The following is a 16,259-nucleotide window of genomic DNA, read 5'->3' on the forward strand; positions in this document are numbered from 1 at the left end:
TACAGTCCAGGCTTTGTCATCCGCAGTAACGTCTACCCTTCAAAAGCACATGCTTCCATTCCTGCTCAGTTGCCTTTGTCCACCCCCCAGTCAGTGGCCACATCAGAGGACAGTGACCATGGTTTACATACATCACAGACACGATACAGCACAAGGAGCACAAAGCAGACACAACCCAAGTGGTCCCGCCTACAGACACCATCCCCCCAGTAGAGCAGAGCCAGCCCAGAATGCAAAGAGAAGAGCCCGGCAGGGAAGAGCAAGGCCGAAAAGGCAATGAGGCAGACATCAGCCTCACAAACCTCTGAGGCATCTCCAGCAAAGGACTCTCCTGTCCCGAAGACTTCACTCAGAGCTAGGCGTGCAGTGTCTGTGCCCACTGAGGAGGTGTTGTATAGCAAGGGTACACCTAGGAAGGGCACAGGCCCACATATCCCCACCACATCAACTCCAATTCCAAGCCCAGTGAAGCAGGTGGAAGAGGGCACTGTAGGGGCCACCCCAGGCAAAGAGGCAAAGGAGGGCACTTTAAGTGGGACACCTGGCAGACAGGCAAAGGAGGGCACTGTACGTGGGACACCTAACAAAGAAGTAAAGGAGGGCACTGTAAGTGGGACACCTAGCAAGCAAGCAAAGGAGGGCACTGTAAGTGGGACACCTAGCAAGCAAGCAAAGGAGGGCACTGTAAGTGGGACACCTGGCAATCAGGGTAAGGTGGTCCAGAAACGTAGCCAGACAAAGCATCCTGCAGGATCCAGCACATCACCAGAGTGAGTGCCAGTGTCTGAACCAGATGCGGGCCAGTCGGTGTGTGTACCTGTTGTATCATCACCTGTTCCCATTAACCTCAAGACAGGGAAGCCATTTCGTATTCCAAAAAGTGGAAGGGCAACCCTTCAACCTCTCCCACCCACACTTTGTCCCAGGTCTGCATGACTCCACCTCCACGTGCCACTATACCACCTCGTCCAAACAGCCCTCCAGCTTGCCAGACGACTGATAGCCCTACCTCACCTGTTTCTCTGTCTCCCCAGTCAGGTGTTCCTGCTCACCCCGACACACAACCAGCTCCAAGTCCACCTGACAGCCAGATGTGAGTGGCAGTCCCCCTCATACACCTGTCTCTCATAGAGGTGTGCTAGTCCTGACCATCGTTTGCCACACGGTTGTGTTGCTGGCCATGGAAGGGTACAGTCTAACACACTCACTGTGCAGCTTCTCTTGTCCTGACTCTGCACTTTGACATGCCCACTGGCCTTGTCATTCACTGCTGTTCTGTACTTGCCTGTGCAGCTTCCCATGGCCTGACTCTGGACTTTGCCATGCCCACTGGCCTTGTCATTCACTGCTGTTCTGGCCTTGCCTGTGCAGCTTCTCATGCCCTGACTCTGCACTTCTCCCTGGCCAGTGGCCTTGTCGTTCACTGCTGTTCTGGCCTTGCCTGTGCAGCTTCTCATGCCCTGACTCTGCACTTCTCCCTGGCCAGTGGCCTTGTCGTTCACTGCTGTTCTGGCCTTCCCTGTGCAGCTTCTCATGCCCTGACTCTGCACTTCTCCCTGGCCAGTGGCCTTGTCATTCACTGCTGCTCTCTCCTTGCCTGTGCAGCTTCTCATGTCATGACTCTGCACTTTGCCATGGCCACTGGCCTTGTCATTCACTGCTGTTCTGGCCTTGCCTGTGCAGCTTCCCATGTCCTGACTCTGCACTTTGCCATGCCCACTGGCCTTGTCATTCACTGCTGTTCTGGCCTTGCCTGCGCTGCCTCTCATGTACCTGCTCTGCCACCTGCCCTGGACACTAACCCTGTTGCTCTGCTGTGTTGTACTCTCACCTGTGCCATGGACACTGGCCCTGTTGCCCTGCTGGGTTGTACTCTCACCTGTGCAGCCTCTCATGTACTTGCTCGGCCACCTGCCCTGGACACTGGCCCTGTTGCTCTGCCGTGTTGTACTCTCACCTGTGGCATGAACACTGGCCCTGTTGCTCTGCTGTGTTGTACTCTCACCTGTGCCCTGGACACTGGCCATGTTGCTCTGCTGTGTTGTACTTTCCCCTGTGCCATGGACACTGGCCCTGTTGCTCTGCTGTGTTGTACTCTCACCTGTGCAGCCTCTCATGTACTTGCTGGGCCACCTGCCCTGGACACTGGCCCTGTTGCTCTGCTGTGTTGTACACTCACCTGTGCCATGGACACTGGCCCTGTTGCCCTGCTGTGCTGTACTCTCACCTGTGCAGCCTCTCATGTAACTGCTCTGCCAACTACCCTGGACACTGGCCCTTTTGATCTGCTGTGTTGTACTCTCACCTGTGCCATGGACACTGGCCCTGTTGCCCTGCTGTGTTGTACTCTCACAAGTGCAGCCTCTCATGTACTTGCTGGGCCACCTGCCCCGGACACTGGCCCTGTTGCTCTGCTATGTTGTACTCTCACCTGTGGCATGGACACTGGCCCTGTTGCCCTGCGGTGTTGTACTCTCACCTGTGCAGCCTCTCATGTACTTGCTGGACCACCTGCAATGGACACTGGCCATGTTGCTCTGCTGTGTTGTACTCTCACCTGTGGCATGGACACTGGCCCCGTTGCTCTGCTGTGTTGTACTCTCACCTGTGCCATGGACCCTGGCCCTGTTGCTCTGCTGTGTTGTACTCTCCTCTGTGCCATGGACACTGGCCCTGTTGCTCTGCTGCGTTGTACTCTCACCTGTGCAGCCTCTCATGTACTTGCTGGGCCACCTGCCCTGGACACTGGCCCTGTTGCTCTGCTGTGTTGTACTCTCCCCTGTGCCATGGACACTGGCCTTCCTGTTTGTACTTTGCTTGTGCAGGATATCTTGCTTTTGATCAGCATTTTGTACCTTGATCTTGTGTACAGTGTTATACTTTCACATCTGTGCAATATGTGAATAAAGACAGTTACTCCTGTTGTCTGTTTTGTCAGTGTACTTGCTGATTAAAGTTATTTTTGTGTGTGCATTTGGTTGCCTGTGCCCCATGCGCTATGTGTCACTTCAACATTGCCAAGCTCTTTCTTCGCATCACATTTTTTAACAGGGGTGACAGGGGCTTCAGTCCATTCAGACACTGATACTTGTGTTATCTGTGTTGGCTATTTTAGATGTCATGCAGTTATCTTTTGAGTGGTTTTCTGTTGTTGGCTATGTTGTTGCCATGTCAGGTTGGGGTACACTGCCAGCACAGGGTGTGATGCTGTGCACAGGTTTGCATGCAGGCAGGGCACTGTCATGATGTATGTGTGTTATTCCGGTATATATGCCCAGCTGTTTATGTGTATGGTCATACTGTGTTGGCCCTTAGTCCTAGTCCCAAAGTGAGATGTGTGCTCTTGGGTGGCGAGGAGGTGTGCAATGTGAAAGGTATGATTTTGTAGTTGGTGTGGATGTGTGTGTGCCCCTGAATTGTGATAGACACACATGTGTCAGCCAGGAGTTGTGTGCCTGTTGTTTTGATTGTCCTGCCCTGTGTAAATGATTTAATGCCTTTGTGTGAGTTGGCTGTTGTGCACTGTGCAGTGTATTGGTGTGTCCATGCAGTTCAGTGTGGCTCCTCCTTGTTGTTTTGGTCACTTAGAAGTGTGCAAAGTGTGTGACTTGCACATCAGTGGTGTGTTTGTTTGATCATCAATGTGTGTTGTGTGTGTTTGTGTGGACTGAAAGAAAGATTTTTTTTATTGTATATAGTTAATTAAAACCTTTACAATATTGTAACATAAAACACATATTTTAAAAAAGTACAACTTCTCAAGTGGTTAAAAGGGAAGTTTTCTAAATGTCCATGTATTTGGTATGATTGTGGGGATTGTGAGGTATTTGGGTAGATATGTTCGTTACGCTTCACGCATCCGGTTTCAGGCGGCCTTTGGTTTCCTGTTTCTCAATGTTTTGTATTAGGTGCAATGCCTTTTGACAGAATCTTGCGGCTCTACAAGCTGTCTGCAATTGTTGACTGTTCAGAGCTAGCATGACAGCCGGGCGGCATGTTCTAATTTGAAAGAGACGAAATGCGTGAAGGAGAAAGTAACGTCTCAAGTTTTTCAGAGAGGGACAGATGCACAATATGTGCATCATTGAATCTTCCTTTTGTCCACATAGTCTGCAATCAGGGGTTGACCATGTTTGCTTCCATGCTGGTGTATGGTCTTTTAAGATGGAAGTGCCCAGACGTAGATTTAAAAAAGTTTTTGGGCGGCCGTAGATATGTGGTTGACTAAGTAGGGTTGCAGCTCCATTTTCCCATACGTGGCCAACACCGTCCAACCGTGTTTTTTCTTTGCTGTTGCGGCTTTATCTAATAGCCATGATCTTTGCTTTGCAGCTCCGTTGGTCCTTTTTTGGAAAGCCGCAAAGGTTTGGTTTGTATTCCATTCCTTTTCCAGCTTGAGGTCTGACAGGGCAATATCACATACTGTTTTCCAGTCGTTTTTTGATTTTGTCTGGTTTTTCATCTCCTTCCAACAGAGTCCCATAAGCGTGTCCTCTTGAGCTGCTCTTAGTTTCCAGCATGTTTTTAGAATGCCCGCTTGTCTGACTTGGTGCTGATTGATTAGGCCAAATTCCAGACGGATCTGCGATTGGGATACGCACCTCGGGATGTGGAAAATATGTTTGAACAGCTCTGACTGTTGCGTATTCAAGAAATTTGCGTCCTTGCCCGTGTACAATTCCGACCCGTATGTTAGAGATGGTAAAAATTTGGCAGCTATTATCTTCAGCAGGTGCGAGTTGGATGGACAGTTCAGTTTTGTTTTTAGTAGATTTAAGGCAAAACGTAATTTGTTTGCCTGAGCCTTTCTGAACAATTGATGGGCTTTCAGAGTCCATCTGGCGTTGACCATTATGCCCAGATATTTGTACGAGGCAGTCTGCTCTATTGTGTTGCCTGCAATGTGCCATTTAAAGGATTTCTTCCCTGGCTGCGAGGCAAAACAGACGATCTTTGTTTTTTTATAATTGATTTGCAAGCCCTGTGCTCTAATGTAATCATGGAGCTTCGTGATGGAGCGTTGTAGGCCCATCGGGGTCTGGCTGCTCAGTACAATGTCGTCTGCGTATTCTATGCTCCTGATTTTGTGCTGGGCTAGCTTTGGTGGGTCGCTTTCTATCTCCGCGATGCTCTTGTACAGATCCGCAGCATAGATGTTGAAAAGCGTTGGTGCCAAAACGCAACCCTGCTTAAGACCGACGTGGGTAGGTATTTTTCTAGTTATTCTTTCGCCATTACCTAGTTTTATTCTTACCCAAGTGGATGAGTATAGGTTGATAATTGCCCGCAACAGCTTTGATGGTATTTCCCAAGATGCCATTTTTTGCCATAGTGCCTCCCTCGGGACTGTGTCGAACGCTGCTTTTAAGTCAACAAAACACATATACAGCTTGGTTGTTTTCTCCCTTGCTTTGTCGACCAGGAGGTTGAACGCCAGCAGGTTGCATAGGGTGTTGGTTCCAGGCCTGAAACCTGTCTGCGTGATCGGGAGAATTTTTTTCGCGCAGACCCAATCTTCTAAGGCCGTCAACAGGTTTGAGGCGTAGATTTTGGCCTTGACGTCTATGAGCGCTATGAGGCGGTAATTGGCTGGATCAGATCTTGAGCCTGCCTTGAAGATGGGGTGTAGAATGCTGCCTCTCCATGATTGGGGAATACTTCCGGACTGAAAGGCGATGTTATATAGAGGGGCAAGATATGCCGCCCAGAACTGGTGATCTTGTTTGAACAGGGCGTTCGGTAAGCCGTTAGGTCCAGGGGCGCCCTTAGATCTCAGGTTTTTAAGTACCTTTTCTACCTGCAATGGCGTTATCCAGTTTACATCAAACTGTGGGTCTACATCTCGGTTTTTTGTTTGATGTGGGTTGTGCTGGACTGAACTCCATGCAAGCATATTGTTACTTTGTGTGTGTTCTAAATACTGTATCCAATCACCCTCAAGTATGTTGGTATTGGGGACCTGAGCAGCTCCATTTGCTGGATGCTAATAGTGATTGCCAGATGCCAGTTTGGTATTTTGATTTTTCTAGCCACACTTCTTTTTTGTAATTTTGCCTTAGTTTGTATATTTGATTGGCTGTTTCTTCACCCTTTATCTTGCCTATTGCTTGTAATTTTCTGATTTCTTGGTTTAGGGTCCTTTTATTGCGTACTATGCGTCCCAGGGTCACTTGGGGGGTTTTGCCCGAGGTTGATTGATGACTGCGAGGTTGGTTGCCAAATCTCTCTATTAGTGTACTGATCAGGCATTCCCAGTTGTCCAGGTGAGCTGATGGTTCATATCTGGTCGTTTCAGTTTGGGCGTTATGAATATGCGTCATTATCTCTTTGGTGTTGATGCCATTCCACGCAAGTCTCTTTAGGTTGTAAAGGCTTGGGGTTTCGGTCAAGACCTCATATGCTGCGGCTCTTTTATGTTGGAGGCTAAATTCAAAAGCTTGCAAACTATGGTCGCTCTCCAATTTGTGGATAATTTTGTAACTGACGATGGATTGCAGGACTGCTAAATCCACAATGGTATAGTCCAGCACTGAATGAGCCTGTTTTGCTATTCTGGTTGAAGCTGCTGGTTGGTCTTGTGGGAAGCGGCCATTCAAAGCAATCATTTCCACCTCTGCGAACATTAAGGCGCACTGTTGGCCGAATGTATCTTTTTTTCGATGGTTAGTAACAATGCTTGGAATTGTTCCGCCATTCCATTTGTTTTGGAACATGGTTAGAATGTGGTCCTTTTGAAGCAGGAACATGTTCAAATCTCCTGACACGACCATCCCTGCCTGCGGGTATATGGATTGCATCGATTTGATGAGGGCTTTTAAGGTCAGCATTTTCTCCACTTTGTTTTTGGAGTCTGGATGTATGTAGATGTTACAAATTATCATTGGCGAAAAGTCTTGAGCCCTCTGTATGCCTTTGCCGGGGTCTTGCGTCAGCTCAATTTTGATACACTGTATCCATTGTTGGCCTGTGTCGATGTTAACATAAGTCCAAGCGATGCTGGTAGTCAGATAGATTGATAGGCCTCCGGCGGCCCTTCCCGAAAGGCCACTTTTGGTTGCTAGTAGTGAATTTCATTGAAACCATCTATTTGCTGCGAAGCCATTAGCCAGGTTTCTTGTAATAACAGAATGTCAATGTTTTTTAGGAATGACGTTAATTCAGCTTCATTCGTTTTGCCCCCCAGGCCGTTGATGTTCCAAGAGCAGGCTTTTAGGGTCGGTTTTCATGCGTCTATCATCCCTGCCTCCGATGAGTTTTGTGTTGGGGGTAAAATTTTCCGACGCTCTTTAGATAACCCCCTGTCTGGCCGTGGTGGATGATTCGTAGATTGGCCCATTCACCCTTATTGGTGGCCATACCGCCGACGGCCCCCCAAAGAATTCCACCTTCTGGTTTGGATCTTTTTTCCACAATGGCGGCTAGTGGGCCTGGATATCTTTCTGGCGGCATTGATTTTAGTTCAATTCCCCAGTTGGCGAACTCTTCTCTGTATCGCCACACTTCTTTGGCAATTTCGGGGTCCTGCCATGTTACCACAGTCATTTCTCTCCCCTTTGTGTGGGAAATTGTTTTGAATTCAATACTATCTATGTGAGTTGTATCCACATGTTTTAATGTCTCGAACGAGCTGGTGAGTTTTAGAATAGCACTCCGATTTAAGATGTCATGGTTCCCCCTTGAACTGTAGTGCGGTATTAATTTATGCTTTGTTGAGCCCAGTGAATAGGTAGGGTCTGGCTTCTCATTCCGGTTTGAGGAACAGAATTGGTTGTTTCGCGTGAGTAGACTGTCTCGGCTGCTCTGATTTAGGGCAAACGGCTGCATTACCAGCTCGATGTCAAAGGCCGCCTGCTGTAATGTTGGGACTGCTGGGACTTGAGTATGGGGTCTCAGTCGGTGATGCTCTGTTACAGGTTGGTTCTCTTTGGGTCCCGGCACCTTTTTTGAGAAATATTGTGAGATGGTTTTCTGTTCTTCATATTGTTTTGGCGGGGGAGAGCCAACCGTCAATTGCATTGTTGGTTGAGGTTGTTTTGCAATTGGCATACTTTGATTCTTGGTGGCAACTGTTGGTGTTGCCTCCGGGGGCTGAGTCGCTAGAGGACATGACAGCCGGCGGTCCGCTTGTTCTTCCGGGTCTTGCTTAGGTGACTCTTTATGATTTGCAATTAGAGTGCTTTGGTTCTTAATAGTGACTGTTGATAGAGCTTCAGGGGGCTGAGTCGCTAGGGAACGTGTCGACCCACGGTCCGCATGCTCTTCCTGGTCCGCCCAGTCTTTGTGGTGTGGGCTTTGTGATGTCGGGCCTGTGATTGTGTTTAGTTTTGGGAACCTTCTAGCATCTTTTTTCCCCTGATGCTTATTTTGACTTGCTTTCCTCAGTCTCTTGCGCTCACTCTTTGTCAGTGGGATGATTTGGTTTGTTTGCCCGTTGGATGTTGTTTCCGGGTCTTCTCTCCCCAGATTTTCAGGCTCTGCCGTAATACTGTGTAGTTGGATTCTGTTTTTTGGGGGTTGCCCGGAAACATCTTTCCCTATGCTGGCTGGGTTCGGGGTGCCTTTTAGATGCTCTCTTGTTGCTTCAAGGGTTAATTCCTCGGTGGCCGTATGGCAAAGTGATGAGCGGCCTTCCATTTTGTCCGCCCTTATGTCCTCACTATCTGATGTGGCGCTGGAGGTTGAGGTTAGCATACTTTCTAAAGAGGTTCCGGTCCCAAAAGTTTCAGGGGAATGGTGAACGTTATTTGGTTTGTTCTGAACCTCTTCCAGAATGTCAGTTAGGATTGCTGGTAAAACTTTAAGATGGTTCATTGTTTCAGAGCACTGACATACATGGTACATTGTGTGCGGGTCTTTCTGTACCCTTTCAATGAAAGAATTCAGCTGGAGAATCTTTTTATCAATGCCCGCGACGTGCGTGGATAAGATTTGCAAGATGTCTATCTGCACTTCCAACCCTTTCTGCACTTGTGTGGACTGTGTGGCCCTGCTGCTCCTCACTGGCATTTTGTGTGACTTTCTCTAGCACTGTAGGCACATGGTGCCTTTGCTCCTCCTGTAAGGCATGGTGTGTGGTATGATGCCATCCCCTATGTGTGCCATTTGTGCCTAGCCATTGTGGGTGTGCATTCACTCTATTTGTGTATTGAACACACCTCACATGTCTGATATTGACATGCAAATCAGTTGATTTTGATGTCAGCTGTCCCCTTTGTTTCCATGTGTATGTGCCTCCCCATCCCTTCATTTGTGAGACTGTGCCGTGTGGTGCAGTTTCTGGGCCAAGAGTGCTGTTCCACTCTGGACATGGCCCCATTGTTTTATGTGAGATGTTCTTGTGGTATTCATCATTGTTGATTGCCCTTGTGCAGTTGTGCTGTGTGTACCACTCAGTGCTCTGGTGTAGCTGGTTGTGCTGTTGTATCCCAGAGTGGTGCATCATGTTGTTGTTGTGTTGGGTGTCTGTGTGTGGGCTGTGGTGTAGCTTCACTTCCTGGGTGTGCTGTTGTTTTTGTGCTGTGCTGATTTGTGGTGTGTGTATTGTGGTTGTGTCAGTCATGTCTGTGTGTAGCTGTCGTGCTTGTTGTGCACACACTGCCTGTTGTGCATACAGTGTTGTGTGTCTGTGGGCTTGGCATTGCCTGATGTGCATCCCCTGATGTCCGGTGGTGTTTGTGTGTAGTTTTGTGCAGGCATCTGTTCAGGCTACCCTGTGTGTGTGTTATGTTTGTGGATACACCCAGGGTGTGTGTATGTGCTGGGAAGTATTGTCAGCCTTGAGTGTGTGTGGCACTGGTGTTGTGTGTTCCTTGTCAGCTTCTCCTGCATTGGCAGTCTCTCTGGTTGTCTGTGCAGGGTGTGTATTGTGCTTGTTTGTTCCTGTGCTTGTTGCTGTGCATGGGGGTGCACAGGATGGGCACCTGGCCTGTGACTTGCTGGTTGCTGGTGTGGGTTGATGTGTGGTTGGGGGTGGTGTGTGCCTGTGGTCTTTGTGCCCTGCCCATGTCTTGTAGTGGACCTGCTTTCTGCATTGTGTGCATGTGTTGACCGCGGCGGTGACGTGACCGAGAGCGGGACGGTGCTGCTAGTTTGCGGTGTATGTGTGTCCCGGATGCAGAGGGGTGACTTGTTGGCAGGTGGGGGATATAGGGGTGCCCTTGTGGATGTGTTGTGACCCCCAGCAGGGTGTCAGTGGTGGACTTGGACCCTGTGTCGGCCCGTGTGTTGTGTGTTGTATTTGTGTATTAGCGTACCTGCGGCGTCGTCCGCGGCGGCCCTGTTGATGGTAGTGCAGTAGCTGGTACATGACCGGATGCATATGTAGGGCTGGGTCCATGGCATTCATGACCGGGTGATGACGACCGGGTCTGTGCTATGGCGCTCTGCGATCGAGTTTCCGCCGTGTTTGGTTGAGCGGTGTCTCCGCTGCTGTGCGTCTGCTTGTTTGGGCCAACCTAATTTGTGGAGCGGTGCGGACGCCATTCCGCATCGTGGTGAGTCTCCATTGGCTACCACCGCCGTGGTGGCGGGCGCACTTTGATGCGCAGGCTCCCGCGCATGCAAAGTTTTAAGAAGAAGGCTAGATAGACAAGAAAGATGACCCCACGATAAGGTCAATTTTTTAAATCGTTATTTTAGGCTTTAATGTTCTTTAATATGGTGGACGGGAGGTGGGCGGCAGGCGGGCGGCAGGCGGGCGACAGGCTGGTGCCTTGTAACGGAAACATGCGGAGTGGCACGGAGATTGGTTCAATCTCCGTGCCTCTCCGCGAAAGTCCCTTACGTGACTTCCGCCCACCCCTAACTCATTTACCCCTAAACTACCTCAACCTACCTTCTTAAATGCCACTATAGAATCAATCGAGCCAGGTTAAGTCATCCATTCACAGTGCCATGGTAACCGCAAAGCTCTCCAGGTAGGGGTGGGCAGAACTTGTGGAGTTTCACGCTGTGAAATTCCTCAGAAGTACAAAACAACAAACCTCAAACAGACATAATCCACATGTTAAACTGATTTTTACTGCAGGGAACTTGTTCTGCACTGCAAAATGATTGCGAATTGCACCACATGGCGCACCATGGGGCTCTGCTTTAGAGTGGCAGAAGTAGATTTTCTACTCAAGTGACAGCTTTTTCACTACGAGCAGCAACTTTCTTATCACAAACAGCAGTGGCAACTCCCCACGACCGCCCGCTTTGAGAAAATCTCATCGGTGCCGTCCTAGTGTCTGAAAATTGAACGAGGGAATGCCAATTGTCACTGCAAAAAAAAACTCCACCACGTAGTTGGTAGAGTTTTGCCTGTAGTCAGCATTACGAACTCTGAATTACAAGTGAAACTTGGAATGGATAAATCTGTTCAACTTCCACTGGCCGAGCGGAATTTATCACCCATCCCTTTCTGCAGGGTGCCTAGTCCTCCAGATCAGGACTTACAGTAAAGGGAAAATATAATATTCGATCAATTAATGCATACCCAGGAATCAAGTCCTGGAGAGCTGGAAAGGTTCTCTTCTAGTACCAATCCATAGATAGGGTTCTACTTGATGTGGAGGGTAAGTGTTTTGCAATCATTTTAACCGGCAACCTCTATCAATGGGTAGCCAACAAAAGAAAATGTCCCTCTACCCAAACAGGTCACCGAAGGGGTAGTGGGACAGAGATTAACATGTGATGCATATCCCCATTATTGGATCGTTCTGCAAAATAGGGGACAAGCTCCACAGTTTAGTGCTAACTTTGTTCAATACTTTTCATTAACATAAAAGTATACTACAAAATAGATTAAAAAATAATTGAAACATTAAAACAGCTCTTCATATGTACAATTCAGTTATAAACAATCAGGAGAGCAACTGATTAAAAGACCAAGTTTATCCACTCAAATACCTCATTTTAAAATACTCATAATCATTATGCGCTCGCATCGTGCAACAGTTATCCTATAAGGTACTTTTAGGTATGGAATGCCCCCGCTGGCTTTTCCATATTTTTAGAACCCAGCATAGATAAGAAGACATTATACAGCACACGTATGGTGTATGTAATTGTTATAAAAATAAAAGTGCTGGTTTACACTGTCTAAAATTGAATGTTTTAAATACAGGCAAGCTCCTCATATTGTGCAGGTATTGACTTCGCTACATCCCTTGACAAGGTTGACAAAGGAATAGGCTAATTTAACAGCATGGGAAATGCCTTTTGATTGCCATCATAAGCTTTTACTCAAATACATGGGTAAATGCGCGGGTATGCATAAGCTGGTCCACTTCGGCGAACATTTACACAAACAGAGGCCTGAAGCAAGGTATCCTGCCCCCTTACTTTTTAATCTATATCTGGCACATTTGAGTGATCACTTAGGACTAGTCAAGGTATTTCCACCCAAAATTGAGAGGAGCAGCTAAAAAATGTTGCAGTGCGCTGACAATGCCTTTTTTATGGATCAAACGGCAATGGGATTATAATGATCTTTTTACACATTACCGTTCTATTGTAAAACCAATAAGCTGCGTATTATTATGTCCAAACATAGGATTCTGTTTTTTGGCACCAGGAAAATCAAGTATCACACCGGAATCTCTAAATGAGCAATACATCGAAAGAGTTGATTCAATAAAATAATTGGGGGTTTGGCTGAACAGCTAGCTTCACCGATAGTCACTGAAATCAGTGGCTAATTCTTTTACTTTTCGTTTTCCAGCGCCTTCATAGCTGCCTTTCTGTCCCAGATCTGTCTGTTATTTGCAGTCATTGAAAGTAAGCTGATGCCTACTTCGACGTATGGATCACTTGTATAAAAAGATTGATTATTCTCCTGGCTGGATTATGCACAATACCGTTGCTATGGATGCCTCTTCCACCTCTGCAGTGCATTCACCTCGAGTACAACTTGACATGACAGTATTTGCACTAGTTATGAGCTCTTCCTATCTCTCTTTGTAAAAATGAGAAGTGCTGAATGTGGCTCGCTTAAGCAGCTCTTCTGGACTACTATTCAGAATGAGAAATCGGATTTACCCAAACTACACTTGGATTCAATCAATGTGCTTGCAGACAAGGATCTGATAGAACAGTCTGTTCCACCGAAGCAGTTATCAAGAATTCTTTTGAAGCAGGCAAGACTGTCATCAGCCCATGATGACATGGAGCCAATTTGTGGAAGAGCTAGTGTTATAACATCTACCGACCTGTATCAGCTTCTATCGCTGCCATCTTAAATATGTTGTCCATTTCAACAGGATACACAAACCCAACTCCTCTGCTTTCATTTCAGTTTCATTCGACTTAAAGAAAACAAATATGGTCGGATGCCAGGCACTTATGAAACTCTATTAGGGATTGTGGCGCAGCATTGAAAACTCTCTAGCTTTTGTTGATGTTGTCCGTGATCTTTTGACGCGGGGCAACCCGACTGTTAAAGCCACGAGCGATACTTACCCGGTGTCAGAAAAGAATCTCGAGTGACACCTGTCCCCCAGGAATCAGGTGTGGGATTCACCGTCATAGAACATTTATCGATCTATGGGTTGGAATAACGGTTTGAATCAACAGACACATGACCTAGAGGGGTAAACCGGACTGCATAGAAATGTATTTTATGAATCAGTGACAAAAAAGCACGCAACATAGAATCAAGTTTGCCTTTGTCTACGAGTTACCCAAAAGCTTGGGGAATTGTGAAATATTGACACAACCTCAGTCAAGATTTTAACCTAACAAATAGGTCACCTATGTACGATTGCAAAGGTGACTCTTTGGATAAGGAGAGAAAAAAATATCTATTGTCCTGAAGAAGCGAAAGCCTCCGAAACGCGTCGACGCATTGTACATTTGTTAAATTTGGAAGTGGTCAACAAATAATTGGGCATAGGGAAGGGAATCCCTACCCCATGTTGCCCATAGAGGGTCTGGATTAACAACGATAAGACAAAGTCTACTGTCTTTCATCTTTTTCTCCTGTACTATCACATGCAAAGTGTTTTTAACTGTATTTCTGTCTCTTTATTTAAAAAAAAAATGAAATGTATATTTTATATTGACTGTTCCTTCATGGGAATTATTTTTTATGATGCAAATAAATAGTCTGCTTTGTTATAATTAGTGCTTCTTGCTTGTAAGTGTTTCTCGGGATGGAGCGATTTGTTTAAATCTCATGTGGGGATTCTGACTGAGTAGAGTGATTGAATGAGTTTGACATTGTTTCTTCCAAAAGGAAAAACTCTTTTTACTTCACAGTAAGTTGGTGCTCTATTTCCTTTTGGGTTATACTGAGCCCCTCTCTTTTGTTTAAGACGTTATTTGGACCTGCCTACATTTATGGTTCTAAGACGTTATTGGGTGGTATTAGCTAAACATTAGAACCTGCCCAGCTGCGGTGGAAGAATGTTTAAAAGGGGAATCAGGCCAATTGACAGGAAGATTTATAAAATACATGAGGGTGGTGGCATGGACGTCAATTCACCAAATTCCCTGGTGTAGCGGAAGTGACATCGTATATACCCGTTGACCATTATGATGTCTCAGGAAGTGACATCCTATGACCTTTGACCTTGAAGTGTTCCAAGAAATTATGCCACATGTCCCTAATCCTGATGACATCACAATAATCAACATTGCTGAAGTCACATGATAATTGCACAAATTAATATTCTATATTCTTTTAGGAGAGAACAGATCATGTGGGGGTTTCTCTCCCCTGGGAAAAGTTTTTTAACAATAGCTTTACTAATGCATGTTAATGCACAATGTTCACATACATTTACTAAACAGCCACATGCTCCGAAATGACACACACTAAGTATTCAAGTATTTTCATGGCATGCCTAGCTAATGAAACCTGCCAGCCCCCATGAGTTTACCCAATTATGTTTTTAAAATGTCCTATGGGTGCACCCTTAAGTCAACAAACACCTCAATTGCTAGGACCAGCATTTTGATACGGTGGACAATTTTCCCAAATATTACATACAAAATGCCTGTGCCAGAAACGTTCTAATAGCAATTCTCTTGCACTATAAATGCGCATAGGATATCAGAGCTTAAATACCTCCAAGGGTATCCACCGCTCTCCTTCTTGACTATTGCAGAGGGCCCATACATTAAAATAGTCTGTTGTTGTTTAACGGGACCCTATGGAGAGCCTTTTAAACCACATTCATTTCACCTTCACTGCACACTCACAGCACCAAACCAGCTCCGGTGTATCCAGGTGTTGAAGCACACCCAGAGTGCACTCGGTACCTTGGGTGGGACCTGATGATGAAGCACATCACCAACTAGGTTGGTGAGTGAGGGTCTTCCTAAAACAAATATTTGTTGTTCCACATACACACATTAGGAGTTTCTACCTGGTAGCTAGTTCCCTTTGATACTTACATATAACCCAAGGGGAAGTGAACTGGCTGCTACCTTTGCTCTCTCTGCATCTTGATTTCAATTATTAAGATAGAGTTATGACACTTAGGGGCCTATTAGGATTGCGGACGGAAATGTGTTCTATCCGCCATGGTCGCGGCAAAACCACTCCCGACCTCACCGCGGATAATCCGCGGCTGCGATTAGGATAATATTGTCAAGAAACTCCGACCGCGGCGGACGGATCACATCAAACAACATCCGCGGCGGGCGGAGCACACCAAAGACCGCCGCAAGAGGGCAGTACTAAAGAAACACCCTCCGCCGCGGACGAACATGACCGCGGGAACAGGCACAGCCGCCGCCATACCTGCGGAGGCTCCGGCCTCGCTATTAGGATAACGCCGCCAGTCCAACGGAACTCACCACCTTCCTCGACCGCAGCGGAAACAATGCATCGACAAACGGAGCATGACTGCGGAAGGACCACACGAACACCATCCCTTCCGTCAAACCGATTACAAAATGGCTGACGGAAGTAAATAGAAAACACACTAAACAGGACACCCACCCACCTGAAACACCCACCCCCAGCAACTACACGCCCCAATGACACCCCCCAAGCCCCGAAAAATGCACCCAAGTCAACACACCCATAGAACACCTGACTGGCAACAACCATTGGGACACAACCACCACACAGAGTATAAAATGGATCCCTCCCACAACCACAATCCTTTGCATCACAGCATAGCTGCAAGCAAGAGGCAGAATACCACTAACCGCAGACACACACAAACACACATACAACCTGCACACAAACACACCCACCACACAAACACCCACCACACCATCTCTACACACCACACACCTGCACATCCCACCCCACCCCACCAACACCT

Source organism: Lissotriton helveticus, chromosome 9 (genome assembly GCF_964261635.1).
Source record: "Lissotriton helveticus chromosome 9, aLisHel1.1, whole genome shotgun sequence".
NCBI lineage: Eukaryota > Metazoa > Chordata > Amphibia > Caudata > Salamandridae > Lissotriton > Lissotriton helveticus.